The sequence below is a fragment of the Oncorhynchus nerka genome, linkage group LG24 (genome assembly GCF_034236695.1).
Source record: "Oncorhynchus nerka isolate Pitt River linkage group LG24, Oner_Uvic_2.0, whole genome shotgun sequence".
Lineage (NCBI taxonomy): Eukaryota > Metazoa > Chordata > Actinopteri > Salmoniformes > Salmonidae > Oncorhynchus > Oncorhynchus nerka.
The window spans coordinates 74,058,748-74,081,341 of NC_088419.1; the positions used below are offsets into that span (position 1 = coordinate 74,058,748).

General features: G+C 45.6%; 1 pseudogene; it reads left to right on the forward strand.

Moving 5' to 3' along the window:
* Positions 1-5,377: 5,377 nt before the first annotated feature.
* The window catches only part of LOC115108571 (BTB/POZ domain-containing protein 8-like), a 43,616-nt pseudogene continuing 26,399 nt past the window's right edge, over positions 5,378-22,594 (forward strand).

Genomic DNA, 22,594 nt, shown 5'->3' on the forward strand with positions numbered 1-22,594 from the left:
CTGTGAAGGACCTCGGCGTTACTCTGGACCCTGATCTCTCTTTTGAAGAACATATCAAGACCATTTCGAGGACAGCTTTTTTCCATCTACGTAACATTGCAAAAATCAGAAACTTTCTGTCCAAAAATGATGCAGAAAAATTAATCCATGCGTTTGTCACTTCTAGGTTAGACTACTGCAATGCTCTATTTTCCGGCTACCCGGATAAAGCACTAAATAAACTTCAGTTAGTGCTGAATACGGCTGCTAGAATCCTGACTAGAACCAAAAAATTTGATCATATTACTCCAGTGCTAGCCTCTCTACACTGGCTTCCTGTCAAAGCAAGGGCTGATTTCAAGGTTTTACTGCTAACCTACAAAGCATTACATGGATTTGCTCCTACCTATCTCTCTGATTTGGTCCTGCCGTACATACCTAAACGTACGCTACGGTCACAAGACGCAGGCCTCCTAATTGTCCCTAGAATTTCTAAGCAAACAGCTGGAGGCAGGGCTTTCTCCTATAGAGCTCCATTTTTATGGAACGGTCTGCCTACCCATGTCAGAGACGCAAACTCGGTCTCAACCTTTAAGTCTTTACTGAAGACTCATCTCTTCGGTGGGTCATATGATTGAGTGTAGTCTGGCCCAGGAGTGGGAAGGTGAACGGAAAGGCTCTGGAGCAACGAACCGCCCTTGCTGTCTCTGCCTGGCCGATTCCCCTCTTTCCACTGGGATTCTCTGCCTCTACCCTGTTACGGGGGCTGAGTCACTGGCTTACTGGGGCTCTCTCATGCCGTCCCTGGGGGGGTGCGTCACCTGGGTGGGTTGATTCACTGTTGTGGTCGGCCTGTCTGGGTTGGCGCCCCCCCCTTGGGTTGTGCCGTGGCGGAGATCTTTGTGGGCTATACTTGGCCTTGTCTCAGGATGGTAAGTTGGTGGTTGAAGATATCCCTCTAGTGGTGTGGGGGCTGTGCTTTGGCAAAGTGGGTGGGGTTATATCCTTCCTGTTTGGCCCTGTCCGGGGGTGTCCTCGGATGGGGCCACAGTGTCTCCTGACCCCTCCTGTCTCAGCCTCCACTATTTATGCTGCATTAGTTTATGTGTCGGGGGGCTAGGGTCAGTTTGTTATATCTGGAGTACTTCTCCTGTCCTATTCGGTGTCCTGTGTGAATCTAAGTGTGCGTTCTCTAATTCTCTCCTTCTCTCTTTCTTTCTCTCTCTCGGAGGACCTGAGCCCTAGGACCATGCCCCAGGACTACCTGACATGATGACTCCTTGCTGTCCCCAGTCCACCTGGCCATGCTGCTGCTCCAGTTTCAACTGGCCTGGGCCCTAGGACCATGTCCCAGGACTACCTGACATGATGACTCCTTGCAGTCCCCAGTCCACCTGGCCATGCTGCTGCTCCAGTTTCAACTGTTCTGCCTTACTATTATTCAACCATGCTGGTCATTTATGAACATTTGAACATCTTGGCCACGTTCTGTTATAATCTCCACCCGGCACAGCCAGAAGAGGACTGGCCACCCCACATATGCTCTCTCTAATTCTCTCTTTCTTTCTCTCTCTCGGAGGACCTGAGCCCTAGGACCGTGCCCCAGGACTACCTGACATGATAACTCCTTGCTGTCCCCAGTCCACCTGACTGTGCTGCTGCTCCAGTTTCAACTGTTCTGCCTTATTATTATTCGACCATGCTGGTCATTTATGAACATTTGAACATCTTGGTCATGTTCTGTTATAATCTCTACCCGGCACAGCCAGAAGAGGACTGGCCACCCCACATAGCCTGGTTCCTCTCTAGGTTTCTTCCTAGGTTTTGGCCTTTCTAGGGAGTTTTTCCTAGCCACCGTGCTTTTACACCTGCATTGTTTGCTGTTTGGGGTTTTAGGCTGGGTTTCTGTACAGCACTTTGAGATATCAGCTGATGTACGAAGGGCTATATAAATAAATTTGATTTGATTTGATATGATGGGGTCTAAGACTAAAGCATTTCATATGAATTGTTTGTCTTCAGTGCCTTGGGCTTGGACTGGGCTGGGATGCAGTGGGCTTGCTGACAGGCACTGGGCTGGGGTGCAGTGGGCTTGCTGACAGGCACTGGGCTGAGGTGCAGTGGGCTTGCTGACAGGCACTTGGCTGGGGTGCAGTGGGCTTGCTGACAGGCACTGGGCTGGGGTGCAGTGGGCTTGCTGACAGGCACTGGGCTGAGGTGCAGTGGGCTTGCTGACAGGCACTGGGCTGGGGTGCAGTGGGCTTGCTGACAGGCACTGGGCTGGGGTGCAGTGGGCTTGCTGACAGGCGTTGGGCTGGGGTGCAGTGGGCTTGCTGACAGGCACTGGGCTGGGGTGCAGTGGGCTTGCTGACAGGCACTGGGCTGGGGTGCAGTGGGCTTGCTGACAGGCGTTGGGCTGGGGTGCAGTGGGCTTGCTGACAGGCACTGGGCTGGTGTGCAGAATTCTGCTTTCTAGCAGGAACTGGGACTCGGGCTGCAGTCAGAATCACTGCACAGTTGCACTGTGCGCCTGTCACGCACCTCTGTGTTCTGTGTTCTGGAACATTACACCTTGTGCCTCAGTGCCTCCGTGGATACACCAACTCAGAGCAACGATAATACACTGACTATAGTATTCCTCATAGAAGGTATTCAAATGCTCTAACCTGGGCATTTGCTACAATTCTAATGTTGGGATGAAGCAGAACATACAAATCCAATGGACTTTCGTTAACATTGGACAATAAAGTAATCTTTACACTAATCTTAGGTGAGTGTACACATCAGACCAATGCACGGTCTTAGCTGGAGAAGGAATCCCTGAGAGGTTAGAGCCTCCCACTATTGTCCTCAAAGGTCCCCATGCTAACTCAGCAGATCTCCACACTGACTCAGGGAAACAGATCAACTGTGTGTGTCCAAAATCGCACCCTATTCAAAATGGCACCCTATTCCCTGTATAGTGCACTACTTTTGACCAAAACCATATGGGCCCTGGTCAATAGTAGTGCACTATATAGGGAATATGCTGCCATTTGTTATGGATGTTTGTCTGAGGTTACTTAAACTCCCCCCGGATCTAGGTCCATGAGACTCTTAAGCCACTTAATAGCTTGTTGTACAGCCCAGTGTAGATAAGCAGTGCTTGATTTGGTATGGAAGAAGTGGAGGAGCAGTCTTTTTACAAGTCGGTCCATGCTACAGAAACCTCTGATGATTTACTGTTAACGGATTATACACGTTTTCCATGACTCCTCCATTACTTTTAACTAAATTATCATGACTATTATTATTATTCCAAATAAAAAATATTGTCATTTAGAGCATTTATTTGCAGAAAATGACAACTGGTCAAAATAGCAAAAATGATAGGGTGCTGTCAGACCTCGAATAATGCAAATAAAATAAGTTAATTTTTAAACAACACAAGACTAATGAGTTCAGAAATCAATATTTGGTGGAATAACCCTGATTTTCAATCACAGATTTCATGCCTCTTGTCCTGCTCTCCACTGGTCTTTCACATTGATGTTGGGTGACTTTATGCCACTCCTGGCACAAATATTCAAGCAGCTCGGCTTTGTTTGATGGCTTGTGACCATCCATCTTCCTCTTGATCACATTCCAGAGGTTTTCAATGGGGTTCAGGTCTGGAGATTGGGCTGGCCATGACAGGGTCTTGATCTGGTGGTCCTCCATCCACACCTTGATTGACCTGGCTGTGTGGCAGGGTGCATTGTCCTGCTGGAAAAACCAATCCTCCAAGTTGGGGAACATTGTCAGAGCAGAAGGAAGCAAGTTTTCTTCCAGGACAACCTTGTACGTGGCTTAATTCATGCGTCCTTCACAAAGACAAATCTGCCCGATTCCATCCTTGCTAAAGCACCCCCAGATCATCACCGATCCTCCACCAAATTTCACAGTGGGTGCGAGATACTGTGGCTGTAGGCCTCTCCAGGTCTCGTGAAATTTAGTGGAGGATCAGTGATGATCAACCTTTTTGCCAGGGTGTGTGAATCAGCGATAGACTACTTTGTTTTTATAGAGGAAGCAATTCCCCAAAAATGAAAAAGTGCTGGTATGGTGTTCTGGACAGCTCCAGTCCAAGTCAAGCACTGCAGATAAGGCAACACTGGGCTTCATTGACCTATTGAGGTAAACACTATTGGCTGCTACTCTTTCTGCATGTTTATTCAGTTAATACACACACACACACCAACACTTTGCATCTGGTCCAACACATAGCATGCACAGCCCTTCTAGTCGGATCTGCCCTGGCCAAAGGACCAGTTTTTTTGTAGATACACACACTCTCTCTTTCTCTCATTATCTCTCTTCCTACCTCCTCTCCCCCTCAGACAATGCTGTGGTTGTGGAACCAGCCTCTGGTCTTGGAGCAGACCTGTTGGATCTCTACCAGAGAGGAAAAGGATCTTCCATCAGCATCCGTGGGGGAGCAGGTCTTCTCCTGTCACAGGTAATCAATCATCAATAAATCACTCAATCCAATGTATTACTGTAAGCCCTTTTTGCATCGGCAGTGGTCATAAAGGGACAGTAACTTTGCCTAGACCCCACAGAGTCAGCAGAAGAACTGTGTCCAGGAAGAACTTCCTAGAAGGAAGAAACCTAGTAACATAAGAAAGTCTAAAGGTTTCATTCATCAATATTTATGTAGGAGAATGCCTATGATTGCTTTGTTTTGTTTTTATCTCCGACACAAAAGCTCTCCTGGGACGTATCAAACCTCTGGACATCTCAATTGCTCTTCGATCTGTGCGTAGTTGGATACAACTCAATAGGTCGTAGGTGTATTATGTTCAGAAAGCAGTTATAGTTGATAACATCACGGCAACATAGAACAATTCTCTTGTATTATATAGACTTTTACTGATGCTCCAACATGCCTTGACTGGTGGGTAGTTCCTTGTGATAGTGGTAAACATGCAAGGCCCTTCGGAAGTGGAATGAGTAGAGATACTGCTATAGATCTGCTTACACTGCTGATACATACCGATGTGCTTCTTCTACATTCATAGTATGATACCATGTAAACTCAGCAAAAAAAGAAACATCCTCTCACAGTCAACAGCGTTTATTTTCAGCAAACTTAAATATTGTAAATATTGTATGAACATAACAAGATTCAAGAACTGAGACATAAACTGACCAAGTTCCACAGACATGTGACTAGTAGAAATTGAATAATGTGTCCCTGAACAAAGAGGGGATCAAAATCAAAAGTAACAGTCAGTATCTGGTGTGGCCACCAGTTGCATTAAGTACTGCAGTGCATCTCCTCCTCATGGACTGCACCAGATTTGCCAGTTCTTGCTGTGAGATGTTACCCCACTCTTCCACCAAGGCACCTGCAAGTTCCTGGACATTTCTGGGGGGAATGGCCCTAGCCCTCACCCTCCGATCCAACAGGTCCCAGACGTGGTCCCAGACGATTGAGATCCGGGCTCTTCGCTGGCCATGGCAGAACACTGACATCCCTGTCTTGCAGAAAATCACGCACAGAACGAGCAGCATGGCTGGTGGCATTGTCATGCTGGAGGGTCATGTCAGGAAGAGCCGGCAGGAAGGGTACATGAGGGAGGAGGATGTCTTCCCTGTAACGCACAGCATTTAGATTGACTGCAATGACAGCCAGCTCAGTCCGATGATGCTGTGACACACCGCCCCAGACCATGACAAACCCTCCACCTCCAAAACGATCCCTCTGCAGAGTACAGGCCTCAGTGTAATGACGATAAACGTGGATCTGACCATTATCCTGGTGAGACAAAACTGTGACTCGTCAGTAAAGAGCACTTTTTGCCAGTCCTGTCTGGTCCAGCGACGGTGGGTTTGTGCCCATAGGCGATGTTGTTGCCGGTGATGTCTGTTGAGGAGCTGCCTTGCAACAGGCCTACAAGCCCTCAGTCCAGCCTCTCAGCCTATTGCGGACAGTCTGAGCACTGATGGCGGGATTGTGCGTTCCTGGTGTAACTCGGGCAGTTGTTGTTGCCATCCTGCACCTGTCCTACAGGTGTGATGTTCAGATGTACCAATCCTGTGCAGGTGTTGTTACACGTGGTCTGCCACTGCAAGGACGATCAGCTGTCCGTCCTGTCTCCCTGTAGCGCTGTCTTAGGCGTCTCATCTACAGCCACATCTGCAGTCCTCATGCCTCCTTTCAGCAAGCCTAAGGCACGTTCACGCATATGAGCAGGGACCCTGGGCATCTTTATTTAGGTGTTTTTCAGAGTCAGTAGACAGGCCTCTTTAGTGTCCTAAGTTTTCTTAAATAACTGTGACCCTAATTGCCTACCGTGTCTTAATAGCCATTCCACAGGTGCATGTTCGTTAATTGTTTATGATTCATTGAACAAGCATGGGAAACAGTGTTTAAACCCTTTACAATGAAGATCTGTGAAGTTACTTGGATTTTTACGAATTATCTTTGAAAGACAGTGTCCTGAAAAAGGGACGTTTCTTTTTGTGTCACACATGAAATCATGAGTGTTATGCATTTGCGTAGAGAATTCACTTTTAAGGGAGATTTGCAGAGATTGTATTCCAAAATGTTAACCAATCTAAATAGTTGGATTTCAGTATAATCACAAATAAATGGTCATGGTTACTCATTCATTCTCCATTGACCTTTGAATCAAAAATCAACCCGAAATAGCTCCCCAGACCAGAATTTAATTAAAGCAATAATGTGAAACACTACCTTCTGTCTCTGTGTGACAAGATCTTGCTTATATACAGTATCTCCCATGTTTAGGTTATCATCATTCATTGATAAAAGCTAAGCTGTACCACTCAATCCCAGTCCTCAAGGCCAGAGTGTTTCACCCAGCCATTACGCTGTGGTGAGGTCACTCAGTGGTGCAGAGGTAGGCTACAAAGTAGTAGCTGGCCTATAACCATGGAAACAGGTTTCTACCTCCCTGCCTCCTTGCCTGTGTTCAGGGGATCTACCCAGCCAGTCAGCCAGCCAGCCAACCAGCCAGTGAAATGCAGCACCTCTCCTTTCCTCTGTCAGATGAAAGTGGGGCAAGCCTTTTTTTGTGTTACTGTAGCATAGCACCATGCTGTGAGAGCCTTGACTGCCTGCTGAATCTGATCAGTATGGTAGCCCACTGGTGCCTGCCTGCCTGCCTCTCTTCTCTCTCACTCCCCACTTCTATCCACACCACTCTACTGGGACAGCTGTGTGATTTCTTTCATCACTCCATCATCCATCCCTCTATCCCCACCTCCCTCTGTGGGGGGAAGAGAAGAGATATTCCCCTTCTCACGGAAACTGACTGACAATCCCAATCTAGAGCCTTTAACTTTCAGCAGAACTTTAAGCAGCAGAGACTCCTACAGCTCATTGTATGGAGCAGGCTGAGTCACTCTTCTATTAGACACACAGAAGGACATGTTTCACACAGTAGGCTGACAGTGCTAATAAAGTACCTTAGTGTGGAGTACACTACTGCCTCACCATGACCACGCTATGTGAAATGTCTTTAGTGTCTCCCAATAAGTGTGGCCAATGTTCTTATTATTATTGTCTGCCATTTAGCAGACGCTTTTATCCAAAGCGACTTAGTCATGTGTGCATACATTTTCATATGGGTGGCCCCAGCGAGATAGCAGCCAGTGTTTAAGTAATAGCGACAGTAATCACTGAGGATCACCACACACCCACACACACACACACACACACACACACACACACACACACACACACACACACACACACACACACACACACACACACACACACACACACACACACACACACACACACACACAGACACACAGACTCACACAATGCCAAATACAGTCAGGGAGTGTAATTTCCTGATTCCACTCACTCAGATATCCACACGGTGAGCGAGGTCATCTACTGTAGTTAAGTCCTCTCTATCATTCTTCTGATGGGAAGATCCCCCACAACCCCTTGCTGTCAGATTAGTGTGGCAGCAGAGACAATCGAGGCAGCCCTATCTCCTCAAGGGAGACTAATGTTACTAGTCTCTGTGACTGGCTGATCTGAGAGTAACCCAGGACGACACACTCTGTCGCCATGGAGGACTCTGGGAAAAATTCCCCATAAGACTGATGTTCACAATGTTCTAGCGCTGCTCTTCGATTAGACTTGCATTTTATAAAAATATAATGTAGCAAAAAATAGATATGTTTACATGCTGTATGTTTTATTGAACCACTATTCATAGTGTGGGGTGGCCAGTCCTCTTCTGGCTGTGCCGGGTGGAGATTATAACAGAACATGGCCAAGATGTTAAAATGTTCATAAATGACCAGCATGGTCGAATAATAATAAGGCAGAACAGTTGAAACTGGAGCAGCAGCACAGCCAGGTGGACTGGGGACAGCAAGGAGTCATCATGTCAGGTAGTCCTGGGGCATGGTCCTAGGGCTCAGGTCCTCCGAGAGAGAGAAAGAAAGAGAGAATTAGAGAGAGCGTATGTGGGGTGGCCAGTCCTCTTCTGGCTGTGCCGGGTGGAGATTATAACAGAACATGGCCAAGATGTTCAAATGTTCATAAATGACCAGCATGGTTGAATAATAATAAGGCAGAACAGTTGAAACTGGAGCAGCAGAATGGCCAGGTGGACTGGGGACAGCAAGGAGTCATCATGTCAGGTAGTCCTGGGGCATGGTCCTAGAACCACAACACCACACCTGTCCCTCTCACCCAGCCCTCTCTCCCAGTCAGAGCCACAACCCAACCTCACCCAAGCCTCTCTCACAGTCAGAACCACAACCCAACCTCACCCAGCCTTCTCTCCCAGTTGGAACCACAACCCAACCTCACCCGGCCCACTCTCCCAGACAGAACCACAACCCAACCTCACCCAGCCCTATCTAGCAGCAGACATGTTGAGTCTGGAGGGACTGAAGGACGTGATTGAGATGGGTTTGACTAGAGACTATTGCCGCCGCTTCCCTGAAGGAAGGTTAGCTAGGTTACTGAACAGGTATGTTTGGTAGCCCCCCCACACACACACATATACACAAACACACACACCACACACATACACAAACACACACACCACACACATACACAAACACACACACACCACACATATACACAAACACACACACACCACACACATACACAAACACACACACCACACACATACACAAACACACACACCACACATATACACAAACACACACACCACACACATACACAAACACACACACCACACACACATACACAAACACACAATACATGTTTGTTTTTTTGTATTTTATATGGCTCTCTTGTGGAGTGTTTTAGGTTTCTTAACATTTCGATGCTTCTTTGATCTGCCCTAGCCTGGTCCCAGATCTGTTTGTGCTCTCTTGCCAACTTCGTAGGAATTACCTATACAGCACAAACAGATCTGGGACCAGGCTCTATCAATCCTACATCTGCAGAAAGAGAGATGTAGGATTTAGATTTAGCTGCTCAAAACAAAAGATAGAACAGCCTTCTGTTTTGGTACCTTACCTGCCTGCCTGTACAGTTTTTTACCTCGCAGGCATCCCTGCACCCTTTCCTGTCCCGCTGTGTTTTCAGTTCTCTGAACAGCCTCTGTTTCATCACTCCTACCTCATAATTTGCCTCTGATACAGCTGATATGGCGTGTTCTGTTCTGCCCCCTGTTCTGTTCTTCTCCCTGTTCTGTTCTGCCCCCTGGTTCTGTTCTGCCACCTGCGACAGACAGCTTAGATTTACCCGTCAGCAGGCACAGAGAGAACTCTCTTTTATCTCTTTTCACTCCTATTACAAAACAATGTTCCTGTGACCAGTGTCAGACGTATTACCCATCTGTGTGTCAACTGCAAACAGTCTAACACTGTTTTTGTAACTAGTTTATTAAGGCTTTTATTCCAGAAAACTGTTTTTGTAACTAGTTTATTTCTCCCTCACTGACCTTAAAGAGCTTTTTATGTCTATATTTTGGTTTGGTCAGGGTGGGATTTGGGTGGGCATTCTATGTTCTTTTTTCTATGTTTTTGTATTTCTTTGTTTTACCCGGGTATGGTTCTCAATCAGGGACACCTGTCTATCGTTGTCTCTGATTGGGAACCATACTTAGGTAGCTTTTTCCCACATGGTTTTTGTGGGTAGTTGTTTTCTGTTTAGTGATTTGCACCTGACAGGACTGTTTCGGTTTCGTTTATTCACTTTGTCATTTTTGTTTCAGTGTTCTGTTTAATAAAAGTCATGAACACTTACCACGCTGTGCTTTGGTCCGATTCCTCCTCATCTGATGACGACACCCGTTACATTATTAAGGCTTTTATCCTCAGTCCCAGATGCTAATATATGCATATTATGAATAGTATTGGATAGAAAATACTCTGAAGCTTATAAAACTGTTTGAATGATGTCTGTGAGTATAACAGAACTCATATGGCAGGCAAAAACCTGGGAAGAAATCCAAACAGGAAGTGGGAAATCTGAGGTTGGTCGTATTTCAACCCAGCCCCTATCGAATACACAGTGGGATATTGGTTATGTTGCACTTCCTAAGGCCTGATGTCAACCGTCTTTAGAAACTTGAATGAGGCTTCTACTGTGATGTGGGGCCGGATGAGAGCTCTTTGAGTCAGTGGTCTGGCAGAGAGCCAGGTCCTAGTCACGCGCATTTCACATGATAGCAACCTGCGTTCCATGGCTTTTCTACAGACAATGTAATTCTCCGGTTGGAACGTTATTGAAGATTTATGATAAAAACATCCTAAAGATTGATTCTATACTTAGTTTGAAATGTTTCTACGACCTGTAATATAACTTTTTTAAGTTTTCGTCCGACGTTCGGTTGGACCTGCACGGCTTTTGGGTTTGTGTGCTAAACACCCAAACAAAAGTAGCTACTTGGACAAATATAATGGACATTATCGAACAAATTAAACATTTATTGTGGAACTGGGATTCCTGGGAGTGCATTCTGATGAAGATCATCAAAGGTAAGGGAATGTTTATAATGTTATTTCTGATTTCTGTTGACTCCAACATGAAGGATCTTTTTTTTCTGAGCGCCATTCTTAGATTAAATCAAATCAAATCAAATATATTTGTCACATACACATGGTTAGCAGATGTTAATGCGAGTGTAGCGAAATGCTTGTGCTTCTAGTTCAGACAATGCAGTTATGAGATGAGTAATGTAGGGTATGTAAACAAAGTGGCATAGTTTAAAGTGGCTAGTGATACATGTATTACATAAAGATGCAGTAGATGATAGAGTACAGTATATACATATACATATGAGATGAATAATGTAGGGTATGTAAACATTAGGGATATATTTTACATACATTTCCATCTGCTGTTTCCTGAAGTCCACAATCATCTCCTTAGTTTTGTTGACGTTGAGTGTGAGGTTATTTTCCTGACACCACACTCCGAGGGCCCTCACCTCCTCCCTGTAGGCCTACCACTGTACTGTCGTCCGCAAACTTGATGATTGAGTTGGAGGCGTGCATGGCCACGCAGTCGTGGGTGAACAGGGAGTACAGTCTCTCAAAGCACTTCATGATGACGGAAGTGAGTGCTACGGGGCGGTAGTCGTTTAGCTCAGTTACCTTAGCTTTCTTGGGAACAGGAACAATGGTGGCCCTCTTGAAGCATGTGGGAACAGCAGACTGGGATAAGGATTGATTGAATATGTCCGTAAACACACCAGCCATTGATTATTGCATGGTTTGCTTTTTCCGTAAAGTTTTTTTGAAATCTGACACAGTGGTTGCATTAAGGAGAGGTATCTATATTTCCATGTCTAACAATTGTATTTTCATCGACATTTATATTTGAGTATTTCTGTAAAATGATTTGGCTCTCTGCAATATCACCGTATGTTTTTAATTATGAGATTTCTGTTGTTTTGAATTTGGCGCCCTGCACTTTCACTGGCTGTTGTCATATTGATCCCGTTAATGGGATTGCAGCCCTAGTTAACAGCTTCTACCCCCAAGCGATATGACTGCTGAACAATTAATCAAATGCCCAGCCGGATTATTTACATTGACACCCCACCCCTTTGTTTTTATACTGCTGCTACTCGCTGTTTATTATCTATGCATAGTCACTTTACCCCTACCTATATGTACAAATGACCTTGACTGACCTTTACCCCCGCACATTGACTCGGTACCGGTACCCCCTGTATATAGCCTCATGATTGTTATTTTATTGTGTTACTTTTTATTTTATTCTTTACTTTAGTTTTTTTAGTAAATATTTTCTTAACTCTATTTCTTGAACTGCATTGTTGGTTAAGGGCTTGTAAATTAGCATTTCACGGTAAGGTAATACCATTTGTATTCGGCACGTGACAAATACAATTTGATTTGATTTGATTTTATTCCATTGCAATTCAGTCATTCGGTAAACTGAAATCCCAATTTAGTGTAATTGACCCCAATCCGGTTTATCACCTTCAACATTTTATATCATTGAATAAGAAGAGTGACTTAATCTGCATCATCCAGAGTACGATAGACGTGAGAATGAGGATTGTGTAAGTGTTCCTCAACAGGGCCAACATTAGGTCACCATGTTGTCCTATGTTATTCCCTATGTTATGGAGGTCACTAGCTATAATAGCTATCCAAACGTCTCTGAGAATCTAACAGAAGTTGTATTAATGCCCCCAAAAATAAGTCACCTCCGCCATGGGCATTGTGTAAATAGTGACAGCCTTGTTTGTTTTTCAGTCTGGTCATTCAGGCCTAACTCTAACTTCACCATCTGTGTGTGGATTTAATCTGGCAGAAAAATACACACAACAAAACAACTAAAACCCCAATGGGAAGTTTACATTACAGTATAACTTTTTAATAATCCTTTAGTCATGGTACAGTATGCTTTCAGATGAGCTGCTGTGTCAGATGTCAGAGAGACAGGCCCAGGTTCATTTTGTCCTTCCTTTGTTTGAAGCAGGAGTCAGTTGGAGTACTAATTGTGAGAATTATCTGAACAGATCAATAATTTGCAGCTCAGCAGAGGCTTTTTCCTTGTGGGACTTCCACAGCCTCTCCGTTCATTCACTACTCCTGACACTTCAGCATGGTGGTTACAAGCGTTGTTGTTGTTGTTGTTGAGGACTAGGCCACCTGAGGTTATGCTTTCCTTTCCATCCTCCTTACCACAAATTGCCTTAAGCAGAGATCTGTATATAATGATGAGATGCTCCACCCAAACAATTGGAGTCGTTGTCCTAAAGGCGGGAAGACAGGCGACAAGCTTAGGTTGCATATTAAGCCCATAGAAACGCATTGGGCTTACTTTGGACCAATTTTGGCGAGTGAAGCCTCTCACTTCGCGTCTTCCTCTTTGCCTTAAATCACATTTCCCTTTACCTCAGACCACCCCTACATAGACCCACTTTCTACCCACAAAGTAACTGTCTGGTGAGGATCGGATTGGCATTGCGGTAAACACAGAGAGCAATGTGGGAATGTAGATCAGAAGGATAGTATTTTTACTATGAAAGTTGTGGTAAGCTGATTGGTTGTGATGTTGTGGGTGCGTGGGCCGGGATGTGCTGCCTGCCTCCAGTCCGCAGTGGGCGAAGTGTTTGAGTCACGTGTGTGTGTGTGTGCGTGTGTCTGTGAGGAGGCGCTGACATTCTCACCCCTCGGGAGCTAACCAACCATCTCTGGCCACTACCCTGAAAATGGGACTAAGAATCTGAGTTCAGTTTCACTCCATTTCAGCGACGATACTGGATTTCATCACTTCTCTCAGTACCACTGCCTTAACTAAAAGTTGTTGAACAGTCCTAGGATGCGTCTCAAATGGCACCCTGTTTCCTGTAGTGTACTACTATGAGTCCTGGTCAAAAGTGGTCCACTATAGGAAATAGTGCCATTTGGGGACACACACACACACACACACACACACACACACACACACACACATTTAAGTCATTTAGCAGACGCTCTTATCCAGAGCGACTTACAAATTGGTGCATTCACCTTATGACATCCAGTGGAACAGCCACTTTACAATAGTGCATCTAAATCTTTTAAGGGGGTGAGAAGGATTACTTTATCCTATCCTAGGTATTCCTTAAAGAGGTGGGGTTTCAGGTGTCTCCGGAAGGTGGTGATTGACTCCGCTGTCCTGGCGTCGTGAGGGAGTTTGTTCCACCATTGGGGGGCCAGAGCAGCGAACAGTTTTGGCTGGGCTGAGCGGGAACTGTACTTCCTCAGTGGTAGGGAGGCGAGCAGGCCAGAGGTGGATGAACGCAGTGCCCTTGTTTGGGTGTAGGGCCTGATCAGGGCCTGGAGGTACTGAGGTGCCGTTCCCCTCACAGCTCCGTAGGCAAGCACCATGGTCTTGTAGCGGATGCGAGCTTCAACTGGAAGCCAGTGGAGAGAGCGGAGGAGCGGGGTGACGTGAGAGAACTTGGGAAGGTTGAACACCAGACGGGCTGTGGCGTTCTGGATGACTTGTAGGGGTTTAATGGCACAGGCAGGGAGCCCAGCCAACAGCGAGTTGCAGTAATCCAGACGGGAGATGACAAGTGCCTGGATTAGGACCTGCGCCGCTTCCTGTGTGAGGCAGGGTCGTACTCTGCGGATGTTGTAGAGCATGAACCTACAGGAACGGGCCACCGCCTTGATGTTAGTTGAGAACGACAGGGTGTTGTCCAGGATCACGCCAAGGTTCTTAGCGCTCTGGGAGGAGGACACAATGGAGTTGTCAACCGTGATGGCGAGATCATGGAACGGGCAGTCCTTCCCCGGGAGGAAGAGCAGCTCCGTCTTGCCGAGGTTCAGCTTGAGGTGGTGATCCGTCATCCACACTGATATGTCTGCCAGACATGCAGAGATGCGATTCGCCACCTGGTCATCAGAAGGGGAAAGGAGAAGATTAATTGTGTGTCGTCTGCATAGCAATGATAGGAGAGACCATGTGAGGTTATGACAGAGCCAAGTGACTTGGTGTATAGCGAGAATAGGAGAGGGCCTAGAACAGAGCCCTGGGGGACACCAGTGGTGAGAGCGTGTGGTGAGGAGACAGATTCTCGCCACGCCACCTGGTAGGAGCGACCTGTCAGGTAGGACGCAATCCAAGCGTGGGCCGCGCCGGAGATGCCCAACTCGGAGAGGGTGGAGAGGAGGATCTGATGGTTCACAGTATCGAAGGCAGCCGATAGGTCTAGAAGGATGAGAGCAGAGGAGAGAGAGTTAGCTTTAGCAGTGCGGAGCGCCTCCGTGATACAGAGAAGAGCAGTCTCAGTTGAATGACTAGTCTTGAAACCTGACTGATTTGGATCAAGAAGGTCATTCTGAGAGAGATAGCGGGAGAGCTGGCCAAGGACGGCACGTTCAAGAGTTTTGGAGAGAAAAGAAAGAAGGGATACTGGTCTGTAGTTGTTGACATCGGAGGGATCGAGTGTAGGTTTTTTCAGAAGGGGTGCAACTCTCGCTCTCTTGAAGACGGAAGGGACGTAGCCAGCGGTCAGGGATGAGTTGATGAGCGAGGTGAGGTAAGGGAGAAGGTCTCCGGAAATGGTCTGGAGAAGAGAGGAGGGGATAGGGTCAAGCGGGCAGGTTGTTGGGCGACCGGCCGTCACAAGAAGGCGAGATTTCATCTGGAGAGAGAGGGGAGAAAGAGGTCAGAGCACAGGGTAGGGCAGTGTGAGCAGAACCAGCGGTGTCGTTTGACTTAGCAAACGAGGATCGGATGTCGTCGACCTTCTTTTCAAAATGGTTGACGAAGTCATCTGCAGAGAGGGAGGAGGAGGGGGGAGGGGGAGGAGGATTCAGGAGGGAGGAGAAGGTGGCAAAGAGCTTCCTAGGGTTAGAGGCAGATGCTTGGAATTTAGAGTGGTAGAAAGTGGCTTTAGCAGCAGAGACAGAAGAGGAAAATGTAGAGAGGAGGGAGTGAAAGGATGCCAGGTCCGCAGGGAGGCGAGTTTTCCTCCATTTCCGCTCGGCTGCCCGGAGCCCTGTTCTGTGAGCTCGCAATGAGTCGTCGAGCCACGGAGCGGGAGGGGAGGACCGAGCCGGCCTGGAGGATAGGGGACATAGAGAGTCAAAGGATGCAGAAAGGGAGGAGAGGAGGGTTGAGGAGGCAGAATCAGGAGATAGGTTGGAGAAGGTTTGAGCAGAGGGAAGAGATGATAGGATGGAAGAGGAGAGAGTAGCGGGGGAGAGAGAGCGAAGGTTGGGACGGCGCGATACCATCCGAGTAGGGGCAGTGTGGGAAGTGTTGGATGAGAGCGAGAGGGAAAAGGATACAAGGTAGTGGTCGGAGACTTGGAGGGGAGTTGCAATGAGGTTAGTGGAAGAACAGCATCTAGTAAAGATGAGGTCGAGCGTATTGCCTGCCTTGTGAGTAGGGGGAAGGTGAGAGGGTGAGGTCAAAAGAGGAGAGGAGTGGAAAGAAGGAGGCAGAGAGGAATGAGTCAAAGGTAGACGTGGGGAGGTTAAAGTCGCCCAGAACTGTGAGAGGTGAGCCGTCCTCAGGAAAGGAGCTTATCAAGGCGTCAAGCTCATTGATGAACTCTCCGAGGGAACCTGGAGGGCGATAAATGATAAGGATGTTAAGCTTGAAAGGGCTGGTAACTGTGACAGCATGGAATTCAAAGGAGGCGATAGACAGATGGGTAAGGGGAGAAAGAGAGAATGACCACTTGGGAGAGATGAGGATCCCGGTGCCACCACCCCGCTGACCAGAAGCTCTCGGGGTGTGCGAGAACACGTGGGCGGACGAAGAGAGAGCAGTAGGAGTAGCAGTGTTACCTGTGGTGATCCATGTTTCCGTCAGTGCCAAGAAGTCGAGGGACTGGAGGGAGGCATAGGCTGAGATGAACTCTGCCTTGTTGGCCGCAGATCGGCAGTTCCAGAGGCTACCGGAGACCTGGAACTCCACGTGGGTCGTGCGCGCTGGGACCACCAGATTAGGGTGGCCGCGGCCACGCGGTGTGGAGCGTTTGTATGGTCTGTGCAGAGAGGAGAGAACAGGGATAGACAGACACATAGTTGACAGGCTACAGAAGAGGCTACGCTAATGCAAAGGAGATTGGAATGACAAGTGGACTACACGTCTCGAATGTTCAGAGAGTTAAGCTTACGTAGCAAGAATCTTATTGACTAAAATGATTAAAATTATGCAGTACTGCTGAAGTAGGCTAGCTGGCAGTGGCTGCGTTGTTGACTTTGTAGGCTAGCTGGCAGTGGCTGCGTTGTTGACACTACGCTAATCAAGTCGTTCCGTTGAGTGTAATAGTTTCTACAGTTTCTACAGTGCTTCTACAGTGCTGCTATTCCCTGCTATTCGGGGGCTAGCTGGCTAGCTAGCAGTGTTGATTACGTTATGTTGCGTTAAAAGAACGACAATAGCTGGCTAGCTAACCTAGAAAATCGCTCTAGACTACACAATTATCTTTGATACAAAGACGGCTATGTAGCTAGCTATGTAGCTAGCTACGATCAAACAAATCAAACCGTTGTACTGTAATGAAATGAAATGAAACACACACACACACACACAGAGAGTGTGGCAGCTCTCTCAGTTGGATGTCAGGCTGGATAATAGGTTATGGACACAGACCTGACCATTCATCTCCTCAGACCTTAAAGAGACAGTAACGGTGCACACTGAATCTCATCACACACAGTAGACAGTCACACTGAGCCTCATTGGCTAGTCAGTGGATGGTTACTGTATATCAATGGATTTGCCGTGATAATAATCAGGAAGTTTAATGAGTGCCTGGTCTTGGTCTTGTGATTAAGGCTGCTATCTACAGAACATGTACAATCCCCAGCTGGCGTCAAATATCTCATTCGTTCATACATGTCTCCATAAAAACAAGGTAAAAAGGTGTTTAACAAGCAATAAGCGTGCAGCAGTGGAATGTGTAGTGACAGGTTCTCTATCTCTAACACTCGTTTGTACTGTATGTTCCAGGTGGGCTCAGCACTATGTGAAGAGCTGGTCAGAGAGAAACTTTGCCATGTTGCCTTGTGATGTTCAGACAGCTTGTCTAACCGCTGTGACTGGAGCCATGGTGGGTTACACACAGACACACACAACCCAACATCCTCAACTCATTTTCTATTTCAGTGCCTGACAGGAAGTCCCAACAGGAAGTCAATCCAAACATGATCAAATGAGTGGGTCATCTTTATTGAATAACAGTCCTTTATGGAAGGCGTGTTCAGGAGGACAGTGTGGATACAGACAGATGTAGCAGTGTAATCAGGTCTGGTAATTGAGTGAGTGGCTGCATCCCAATTCTCGACCCTTCTCCTGACGTGTGTACTTGCACTCCACATCATGGATTTAAAAGCATTGGATTAGTATGGTGTTGGCTGGAAGGAATTTCCACCATTGTAAATCCATGACAGGGAGTGTGCAAGGGCACACTTCGGGAATAGGGTAGAAAGTGGGACTAAGCCAGTGTCTTTCCCTCCTGCCCCCCTTAGGGAGGAGACAGCTAGCTGAAGCTGGTTCTCCTCCTGGGCTATGTGTGACTCCAGGGCTGCTCTCGAGTTGCCTCCCCTGAGTACACCCCTCTGGAGCGCAGCCTACTAATACTACTGTTGGTGCTGCTGTTCTGGAGCAGCTGACTGCTGCCAAAATCTGTTGCATAATTTGGGCTTCCCCCTCCATCGATAGCCAAGTAGTGGTGTAAGGAACAGTAGTAGTCTACACACACTAGATTTGATCAAAGGTGTAAATGTCTTAACACATTTTGAAGATAATAAACAGTGTTCCATTGTCCATAATGTCATTATGAAACTGAATTGTAAATGATGAATGACAAGATGTACAGTGTTTTAGGAACTATGTGGTTGTATTTGTTGTGAGAGAAGGACAAATGGCTCACAGATAACATGTATGAGACAAATAATATGTCTCATAAGAGCTGAAATAACTGTTGTTCCACAGACTGTGATTTTGAATGATGAGATAGTTGGTGAAACACTGTGAATGTGTTGAGAAAGAGAAGTAGACAGAAAGAGAAAGGACTAAAATAAGAGATCATAAGAGCTATAATATATATTGTTCCTATATATTGTTCCTGTTGTGATGCGCAGATTGATTAATAGCCCGCAGTCCCCGCAGATACCATAGGATGGATGGGTTTATGGTCATTAAATATTGTGTGGATGAAGGGCGGGTGGTTTGAATAAAGAGAAAACTATACCTTAAAAGAATCCATAAATGTAGCCTATCATTTTTGTGCAATTTATATTTATAGGCTGCATTGAGGTTTTGCTTTCATTATTTTAGGCGATCTGGTGTTAGTGTATAAGCCTAAACTTCACTGTACTTGTGCCAAATAGCCTACAGGCCAATTGCCAAATAATGCTTTTGGGAACAGGCAGAAAAAGTTAAGGTCAATCCACGGAGGCAAAAATAATACTGCCTCCACTCCACTGTGGGCAAAGCGTTTTAATCACGTGTGTGTGTGTGTGTGTGTGTGTGTGTGTGTGTGTGTGTGTGTGTGTGTGTGTGTGTGTGTGTGTGTGTGTGTGTGTGTGTGTGTGTGTGTGTGTGTGTGTGTGTGTGTGTGTGTGTGTGTGTGTGTGTGTGTGTGTGTGTGTGTGTGTGTGTGCGTGCGTGCGTGCGTGCGTGCGTGCGTGTGTGTGTGTGGAGGCGCTGACATTCTCACCCCTCAGGGTGACAAAAGCTGCAAAAGGAGAGTTGAAAAAGAGAAGGGAGGGACAGAAAAGTAATGTTTGGGAAAGAATTGGTGAAGTGGTTAAAGAGGATCATAGCAGTGCTGGCAATGTTGTGTGTGATGATTGTGAGGCACTATACAAATTCCACAGTCACAAGACGGACTTCAAATAGGCCTATGGCACTGTTAATGTAATTTCATAATTCCAATATGTTTTCATTAATTGAATTCACTTAGTCTATTTTATGAGAATTTGTAAGATTCTTATTTGCATAAAATAGACAGAGACCAGTCTTATCAAAATTAGATAATAGTATTTATTCTCGGAACGCGCTGCCATGAAACCACGAACAACAGTTTATATACAAAATATGACGTCATATGTTATAAAATGTCCTTCCTCCAATCGACAAGGACAGAACAGGTTCAAAGGTTTATTCCAACCCACTGGCTCGCTCACTCCAGTCACACACTTATCTAGATTAACTTCTGGAATCTTCACCTTCATCCATCACTATTTAGAAGACAGTTCCAGATAATGGAAAACCCAGGAAAACACTCTCTGCCTTATCTAAACATCCCAGAGCTAAGTTGAGTTGGTTCAACCATAGGTTAACGATCCTTTCTGCTTACTTAAAACCCACAATTCCAGTCTTCTCCAACCTGGCTGGAATGGTATTTATTATGTTTAATTACCCCCTGTTTCATGCTCCACAATCCCTTCCTTATGAATTAATATTATTCATCAGATATAATAAAACAGAGTATATGTTTAATTAGTTATAGTTCTATTTAAAATGTAGATATTGTTTAGTCATTATTCATAACATTCCTAAAAGGCACGTCAAGGGAACTGTAGCCTACTGTTCAGATGAGTTAAATGGAAACTGATATCTGGACACTGACTACAGTCAGACTACAGTGTCAATAACCTCTCACATAGACTTAATATTAATTAACTCTTGCAGAAGTAAGCATTTCTTGCAGTAAAATGATAGTACAAATGATACACCAAATTTGCACTTCGCAACAGGAGCGGAGAAATATGATTTATTTATTTCTGCATCTTGAGATGCTGTCAGCATCATAAACGCGAATAGTATTTTAACTACATAAAATATGCATTGAAGCTGAACTGGAATCAGAAACATTTTGGGTCGTTTCTACAGCTTTCTATTTCCTTACAACTTATCAAACTGATTTCATTTGGACATAAATCTTTCCCGTTTCTTTTGTTGCCGTAATTGCATTTTCTCCACAGTCCCTAAACGCCTTTGCTCCGCGAAAGAAGATGACAGAGAGAACTTTACAGATGTCAACTAGATTGAAGCATTTATTCTATCGATCTATTACATTATTTTGTAATATAATGACAAAAGAGAAGCAGCATGTATCAAATTTTGACAAGTTGACTAATAAATAGCCTACCAAAATGTCAGAAATTATAAGCAGAAACATATATAAATCAGGGAACCAAAGAAATCCTGCACCCCCTGTGAAAAAAAACGTTCAGCAGTCTTTGACTGTAGCCTATGGTGCATTTTCTATATTTTCGGTTTATGGTTGGGTGCGGGCCTCAGATTGAAACATATCAATCAAATTGTATTGGTCACATACACGTTTAGCAGTGTCACGGCTTTCTTCCGTCAAAGGAGAGGAGGACCAAAATGCAGCGTAGTTCGTGTTCAACATGTTTAATGAAAGACGTGAACACTACACAAATAAAAAATAACAAACGTGGCAAAACCGAAACAGTCCTATCTGGTGCAGAGAACACAAAGACAGAAAACAATCACCCACAAAGTACCTACAGAATATGGCTGCCTAAATATGGTTCCCAATCAGAGACAACGATAGACAGCTGCCTCTAATTGAGAACCAATCTAGGTAACCATAGACATACAAAATACCTAGAAAGAAGACAGCCCTGTAAACATACAAAAACCCTAGACTAGCATAAAACACATACATCACCCATGTCACACCCTGACCTAAACAAAATAACAAGGAAAACAAAGAATACTAAGGTCAAGGTGTGACAAGCAGATGTTATTGCGGGTGTAGCGAAATGCTTGTGTTCCTAGCTCCAACAGTGCAGTAATATCTAATAATTCACAACAATACACACAAATCTAAAGTAAAATAATATATAAATATTAGGACGAGCAATGTCGGAGTGGCATTGACAAAAAATACAGTAGAATAGAATACAGTATATACATATGAGATGAGAAAAGCAGTATGTAAACATTATAAAAGTGACCAGTGATTCCATGCTTATGTATATAGCGCAGCAGCCTCTAAGGTGAAGGGTTGAGTAACCGGGTGGTAGCCGCCTAGTGATGGCTATATAACAGTCTGATGGTCTTGAGATAGAAGATGATTTTCAGTCTCTCGGTTGCAGCTTTGATGCACCTTTACTGACCTCGTCTTGCGGATGTGTTATTAGCAATTGCGGGTACGGGTGAAACAGCTGACCTGCGCATCACTATTGTGTCTGTCTGTGTGTGTGTTTTGTAATCCTGCTGTGTGTGTTGTGATGTGAGGGAGAGAAAGAGAAAAGTCTCTTAATTAAAGAAGAGATAACAGTTAATAATCATGTTCTATCCAGGCTGTACAGAATGCTGTGACTCTGCTGTGTGGCAGTGAACAGTTGCAGGGCAGTCTGGTTAGCCCAGTTGTGGGCTAACCAGACGGTGTGCTGGCTACAGAGCTGCAAGACCAGTGTCTGTCTGTCACACCCACAGCCTTAAATGGGTAAGAGAAGAGGACACAGACAACATACAACAGACATACACAACATACGACCGGCACACACAACATAAGGCAGACAGACACAACGTACGACACACACACACACACAACATACGACAGACACACACACAACATATGATAAACACACACACACACAAAGTACGACAGACACACACACAACATTCGACACACACACACAACATAACAGA